At 43.3% G+C, this 7,436-nt stretch overlaps 3 non-coding genes across 3 annotated transcripts; 1 reads left to right on the forward strand and 2 right to left on the reverse strand.

The window, feature by feature from the left end:
• Positions 1–5,359: 5,359 nt before the first annotated feature.
• trnay-gua (transfer RNA tyrosine (anticodon GUA)) lies at positions 5,360–5,446 on the reverse strand. The gene is given in 2 exon segments: positions 5,360–5,395; positions 5,410–5,446. It is a non-coding gene; the product is annotated as a tRNA-Tyr (tRNA).
• An 89-nt stretch (positions 5,447–5,535) lies between these two features.
• Positions 5,536–5,622, reverse strand: trnay-gua (transfer RNA tyrosine (anticodon GUA)). Its single transcript is given in 2 exon segments — positions 5,536–5,571; positions 5,586–5,622. It is a non-coding gene; the product is annotated as a tRNA-Tyr (tRNA).
• A 1,272-nt stretch (positions 5,623–6,894) lies between these two features.
• On the forward strand, positions 6,895–6,981 carry trnay-gua (transfer RNA tyrosine (anticodon GUA)). The gene is given in 2 exon segments: positions 6,895–6,931; positions 6,946–6,981. It is a non-coding gene; the product is annotated as a tRNA-Tyr (tRNA).
• The last annotated feature ends 455 nt before the right edge of the window (positions 6,982–7,436 follow it).

Genomic DNA, 7,436 nt, shown 5'->3' on the forward strand with positions numbered 1-7,436 from the left:
TTGCTCCCTATTTACAAGACCCCCCCCCCCCCCCCGTTTATTTATTCTGCCATCTTTTCATGCATGTATTCGTCCATCTGTCTATTTATGTGTTCCAACTATCAACCCACTTCGGCATCGCTGCGCGCGCAACCTGAGGCGCGGGTCATACGAGGTGGACGGAGGGGGGCGGGGTGAGCAGCTTTGCGGGGGCTGGCTGAGTAGCCTTGCGTGGGCGGGGCTTCGCTCTTTTATATCAAGTCCACGCACGAGCTTGAAAGCTCCACAGGCGCGCACTATCGCCGCGGAAAGGACGAAGTGGAGTTCGGCGCGTTTCTTTTGTCCACTTTGACGACGTTTTCACGCCTGCTTACTCCGCGCATCTTCTCTTTTGTTTTTGTGTCGCCTGTTGTTGGCCGCGTACTGGCTGAGGTAGTAGTTTGTGCTGTTGTTTGGGTTGTGACTGTGCCCGCTATGGAGATGACTGCGCAAGCTACTGCCTTGCCAGTGCTAGCCTCGCGCTCCCCCGCCGAGAAGGAAGCCGCCTTTTGACGCCGTTCCCAGGTAAAGACATATCCAAAATGTACACTTGTCGTTTGCTAAATCAATTCCGTACCGTCGTCGTACTTCACTCGAATCCTAAACGACTTTTAAGCCTTTTTTTAAATTTTCGTGTGAAATCGCACCGTGTCTCACGTTTGACGAAATAAAGTCGTTCACCGACCGTGGGAAAAAATGATTACTTCCGTGTTTGCTTCTCAAAGAAATGTAAGGCCCTAAAATGGTGGCTCGTGTTGTAAATTCAACACACAAAAAATAATGCTGTACGTCAGGGCGGGGGGGGGGGGGGTGTAATCGACGCACCACGCCACGGTGTGTAGCGTGGCAGAAGGCTTGTAGGTCAACGGCGCTGTTGCTATGTGGAGACGAGTGACGTGGCTCCGGCTGCCCACAAAGGTATCCCACAATACATCTGCTGCCTTAGTAGTCTTCTGCTTCTCCTCCTTTCGTCCATGTTGTGCCTCACTTGTTCAACATCTCCCTGTCTACAGTCAACTTAGATGTTTTTGTAGTGCTTTCAACTCTGGTGCCTATAGGTCAGGGGTGTCAAACTTCATTTTTGTGGCGGGTCACTCTGGAGTCTTCCCTCGGAGGGCCGTTATGACAGTGAAATCACACCCAAAAAAATGTGCCTCGTTGCATTATTACTCGTACACAACAAATGAATGGATTGCTCGTTTTGAAATCAGTCAACCATCATTGTTTGTTCAATTATTGTTCAAATGAATGTAAACGGGCGAAAAAAATGATTGCGAAATCTCATTCTTTATTACACATGGCAATTTGGCATTTTGGTACAGATTTTAGCAAGGATCGTAAAAGTTGACACACATGATTTGCTTTTGCGGGTCACATGAAACGACGTGGCGGGCCGGATCTGGCCCAGGGCCTTGAGTTTGACACCTTTGCTATCGGTTAATCCTGTGTCATGTTTTTCACCACCTCAAAGAAACTAAAATACTTTGCTCTCTAAGTACTACCATCATGGCCAACATTAACGTACAGAAATATACTAGGCCTATGTGTTTAAAGTCAGTGGTGCCTGCTAATGTGAGTTAGCTGACTTAATATTTTTATTTTTATTTTTTTTTGATTCGGCCAACATTTGAGATACGAGTTGTATGGTGACCGAGACAGCTCATGCCACCAAGCAGCAATTTGGCATTGTGATGTCATCCAAAAAAAGGGGGGTAACGAGCAACTCCTAGTTGACGTTAACTAACAAAAAGAATGACATGTCTATTGAAACGTAACAACATCGCTTTGGTTTGAACAGAACAGAAGCTAAATGCTAACACATAATGGGAAACGCCAAGCTAACCGGACAGGCTACGTAGTACCATTTCTTGGGTGACGTTCTAAAGCTTTAAGGAGTGGAGATTTGAACACAAAAGGTGGTGCAACACAGACTATAACAATACTCAGTCATATACTTTACCCATGACTACAGATTAAGTCGTCTTCGTTTGTATTTGAACGACTGACTGTATTATGCTGCGGTCCAGTGGCCAAGTCAGACACACCAAAGGAGCCGCAGGGAACTAATCGTGATGCACAAACTGCTTTAATTCCTTAACGTGTGTTACTACATATTTTTATAATTTTCCCTATAATAGAATGTTTATTCTCCTTATTAAAAACTATGATTTTTTTTAAAAATTTTTTGTTTTTGTTGGGTGGACAGTGGAGGCAGAGGCTGGAGCAAATATATGCCAAACTGCTTCATTCTTGTATGTTCATATCTGTATCTGTAAATGTATGTAGTGTTTATATAACTTGATTGCTTAAGATGTGCATTCCATATTTTTGCATGTCACGCTTTCACAAAGCAAGAAAAGTTGAAGTGATCAAGCCACAGATTTGTTTGCGTTATTTTGTGACCTGATTTGCGGTTTACTGACTTGTTTCCACGACACTTGGTTCGGTAGAAGTTCTTGAAGCTCGTGTCATCGTGAACGCCTTAAAGACGGCAAGTCTTATGACTTCTGTACATTTGCTCCTTTTTGTATACGAATGCATGTGCACTCATTGACCTCTTGTACATATGAAATGTTTTGTTCAAAACAAAATAAATGAGAAATAAAAGTCAATGTGTTGAGTAAGTGAAAGGCTCTAAGTCGATAACCTCTTTCTTATTAAATCATAGTTCGGAAATCTAATTTATAAGAGATATAAAACGTCATTGTTTATCGGAGTCCACGTTAATTTATTGCTTGTGTTTGTTTCAACGATAAGACAAAGTGAGCGGACCTTAAAAATCGGTCAGAGGCAAGATTTTCAATATTTGCAACAATCGAGTGCCATAAAAAAACATAGCGATTCCTCAAACAACCTCTCTCGCTCTCCCCGGAGTCAAGCGAGGGCAGACCGCCAGACGTAGCATGCGCGCATCTGTTGGCGCAATAATCAGATTATTATGCTAAATCTGGAGCGCCTCCATGTTAGCGCTTGGCCGAGCGAAGCGCATGACGCCGCGTCCTCACTCGAGGTCAGCCGACCCGACGGAGGTCGTGCGTCGGAATGCGCTGCCGCGCCGCTAGCATCTGGCAACCCCGCGGGCGCCGCCGAATGGCTGATGAGAGCTTCCCACTCCCTCAAATGAGGGCGCGCCGCCGCTCACTCCAGATTGATGGCGCGGTTGACCTTCCTGTAAGATTGATGTGGAATGTTTCACACTCCTGCGAGGGCCGCAATGCGTCCGTGCTGATACCGCAAAATTTGGGGCTGATAAAAAAAAAAAAAAAGCCTTGCTTGACTCACAGAAAGGGAAACACTCACAATTTTTTAGGTTTCTTTGCATTTGACTGTGAAGGAAAGTTTTGACGTACAGATAAGCTGTCACTTGACAATTTTTATTTTTTTGCACTGTTAATTTTTTTTTTCCAAGCACTAATTATTGTGGTTGCGAACGTCACAAGACAAACAACAATGGGCACATAGTGAACAATTCTTAAAAATAGAGACGGTCTGCTAGCTGAATGCTGACGTTTCAGCGAAGTGCAATCGCTTTGTGTTATTTCACCTGAGGGGAGGAGCTTCGTTGAGTTGGCTCGTAGCTTTGTGTTTTTGCTACCATCTTGTGGCATCAATAGGCAAACGCACAAGGTGTTTGCAACATGCATTTTAGGTCCAGTGGGAAGCTCTCAATGTCAACATCCAAATTTGTCGTTGGGAATAATAGTTGCGAGGTCATACAAGTGGAAATTTGAAATTATATGAAAATGAAGCAACAAAATAGCATTTGACTTCCCTCTCACACCAGGGTAAACATGAATAAATCACTGTCAAGATTTAAATACCGTCACTGCTCCGGAATACAATAAGCTACAAAAATCGCATTGATTCACAAAATCGCCAGATCTAATGTGGCACGCCCTTCCGCAAAATGTCAAATTGTGAACTGTACCTCCAAATGGATGAAGACTTTGGCGTTTCTGCCCCAGTTGGTCATGCTGACGTTCAGAATGTGTTGCCTGATGTGTTTGCCTTGGAACGGATTCACTTCAAATGGTGCGACGGTGAGAAACTGCTGAGGCTCCCAAGCATTTAGCCAGCATCCCATCACATATTTTGTTTTGTCGGCATCCTCAGGGGTCACAATTAGTAAACGGTGGGTGGGTGGGTGGGGGGGGGGGGTGCAGAAGCTTGGAGCCAAAATGCAATATTAAAAATAATAATTTCAAGGCATGCAAAACAGTTTCTTTTAACCACCAAACGATGATCCTAAATGACTTTCATGTAAAAAAATAAAGATTTTTCTTGAGCTTGAATTTTTGGCTCGCAAAACAGCACAAAAAAATAAATAAAACGGATCAAGTGGCGGCTCGTCACCTGAACTTGTAAGTCAAAGTCGCTCTCACTTCATCACTCCCTTGCTGTGACCTTGGAAGCAAGAGGCCGCCCACGGGGTTGGGGGGATGACGCGTCATCAGCAGCATCCGATCTGGCACACACGCATGCGGATGAGAGGAGAGATGGCGCGTCGTGCCCGATCAGCACTGACGTGACCGGAGGTGGACGCGGTGGCGGCGTGCGGCGACCAGATGGCGCGCCATCGTCCTGCCCACTTGATTAGGGACGCCAACACGACACTCGCTTGACTTCATGTCACAGATTCACGGAACCATATCTCGCATAGGTGTCAAACTCAGGTCCTGGAGGGTCGCTGTCCTGAATGTTTTCCAAGTCTCCCTGTTGCAACACACCTGATTCAAATGATCAGATCATCCACAAGCTCTGCGGAAGCCTGACATTGAACCTGTTCATTTGAGTCAGGTGTGTTGCAACAGGGAGAGTTGGAAAACATAAAGGACAGCGGCCCTCCAGGACCTGAGTTTGACACCTATATCGGTTTTTTAGTGCTGAGGCTGATTGCAAAGTGAGTTCTTATTTTCGAAAACAGTTTGGTCTGTGACAATGTGGCCAGAGAGTTGGCAGGAGCATTTTTAGCCCCCAAAAAAACGACCATGTATAGTAAGGCGTTTTTTGCGAAAAAAAATGACCATGTAAAGTAAGGTGTTTTTAGCTGAAAAAAACGGCCATGTATGTATGGTAAGGCGATTTTTGACAAAAAAAGATGACCATGTATCGTGAGGCGTTTTGAGCCGAAAAAAACGACCATGTATAGTAAGGCGATTTTCGACGAAAAAACCACCATGTATTGTAAGGCGTTTTGAGCCGAAAAAAACGACCATGTATATAGTAAGGCGTTTTAACCCTAAAAAAATAGACCATGTATCGTAAGACGTTTTTAGATGAAATTTTTAGACTAAAAAAGCGACAATGTATATTAAGGCATTTTTCACCTCTGTGTCATCAATCCTTCAAGCCGGATTTGAACCAGCGACCTAAGGATGTCTATATGCGCCACTACAGTCCTCCGCTCTACCAGCTGAGCTATCGAAGAGTACAAGTGTCAAATTTTAAAAGTGCTTAAAGGCTTTATAAAGTGAGTGCAGAAGAGCAAGAATGAGAACTTGCCCTCTGTGTCATCAATCCTTCGAGCCAGGTTTGAACCAGCGACCTAAGGATGTCTGTATGCGAAACTACAGTCCTCCACTCTCCCAGCTGAGCTATCGAAGTGTAAAAGTAGTACCTTTTCAACATTCTTAAAGGGTGCGTTTTGAGCCGAAAACTCGCCCATGTATAGTAAGGCGTTTTGAGCCGAATAAAACGACCATGTTTAGTCAGGCGATTTTCGACAAAAAAAACGACCATGTATTGTAAGGCGATTTTAGCTGACAAAAACGACAATGAATTGTAAGGCGTTTTGAGCCGAAAAAAACGACCATGTATTGTAAGGCGTTTTAACCCTCAAAAAAAGACCATGTAGAGTAAGGCGTTTTTAGCTGAGAAAAACGACCACGTATAGGAAGGCGATTTTCGGCGAAAAAAACGACCATATATAGTAAGGCGTTTTTAGCTGAAAAAAAACGACCATGTTTAGTCAGGCGATTTTCGAGGAAAAAAACGACAATGAATTGTAAGGCGTTTTTAGCCGAAAAAAACAACCATGTATAGTAAGGCGTTTTTAGCTGAAAAAAACGACCATGTTTAGTCAGGCGATTTTCGAGGAAAAAAACGACAATGAATTGTAAGGCGTTTTGAGCCGAAAAAAACGACCATGTATTGTAAGGCGTTTTAACCCTCAAAAAAAGACCATGTAGAGTAAGGCGTTTTTAGCTGAGAAAAACGACCATGTATAGGAAGGCGATTTTCGGCGAAAAAAACGACCATATATAGTAAGGCGTTTTTAGCTGAAAAAAAACGACCATGTTTAGTCAGGCGATTTTCGAGGAAAAAAACGACAATGAATTGTAAGGTGTTTTTAGCCGAAAAAAACAACCATGTATAGTAAGGCGTTTTTAGCTGAAAAAAACGACCATGTTTAGTCAGGCGATTTTGGAGGAAAAAAAACGACAATGAATTGTAAGGCGTTTTGAGCCGAAAAAAACAACCATGTATAGTAAGGCGATTTTCGACGAAAAAAACGACCATGTATAGTAAGGCGTTTTTAGCTGAAAAAAACGACCATGTATTGTAAGGGGTTTTGAGCTAAAAAAAACCGAGCATGTATAGTAAGGCGATTTTGGACGAAAAAAACGACCATGTCTCGTAAGCCGTTTAGCTGAAAAAAACGACCATGTATAGTAAGGCGTTTTAATGCTACTACTTTTATCCTTCGATAGCTCAGCTGGGAGAGTGGAGGACAGTCGTGGCGCATAAAGACATCCTTAGGTCGCTGGTTCAAATCCGGCTCGAAGGATTGACGACACAGAGGGCAAGTTCTCATTCTTGCTCTTCTGTACTCACTTTATAAAGCCTTTAAGCACTTTTAAAATTTGATACTTGTACCCTTCGATAGCTCAGCTGGTAGAGCGGAGGACTGTAGTGGTGCATATAGACATCCTTAGGTCGCTGGTTCAAATCCGGCTCGAAGGATTGGTGACAGAGAGGCAAAAAATGCCCTAATATACATGGTTACTTTTTTTCGTCTAAAAATTTCATCGAAAAACGTCTTACTATACATGGTCGTTTTATTCGGCTAAAAACGCCTTACTAAACATGGTCGTTTTATTCGGCTAAAAACGCCTTATCCATGGTCGTTTTTTTTCGTCGAAAAACGCCTTACTAAACATGGTCGTTTTTTTTCAGCTAAAAACGCCTTACAATACATGGTCGTTTTTTTCGTCGAAAATCGCCTTACTATCCATGGTCGTTGTTTTCGGCTAAAAACGCCTTACAATACATGGTCGTTTTTTTCAGCTAAAAACGCCTTACAATACATGGTCGTTTTTTTCGTCGAAAATCGCCTTACTATACATGCTCGGTTTTTTCGGCTCAAAACGCCTTACAATACATGGTCGTTTTTTTCGTCGAAAATCGCCTTACTATAC

Source organism: Hippocampus guttulatus, chromosome 4, assembly GCF_054856545.1.
Source record: "Hippocampus guttulatus isolate MCC_2025c chromosome 4, RoL_Hgut_1.0, whole genome shotgun sequence".
Classification (NCBI taxonomy): Eukaryota; Metazoa; Chordata; class Actinopteri; order Syngnathiformes; family Syngnathidae; genus Hippocampus; species Hippocampus guttulatus.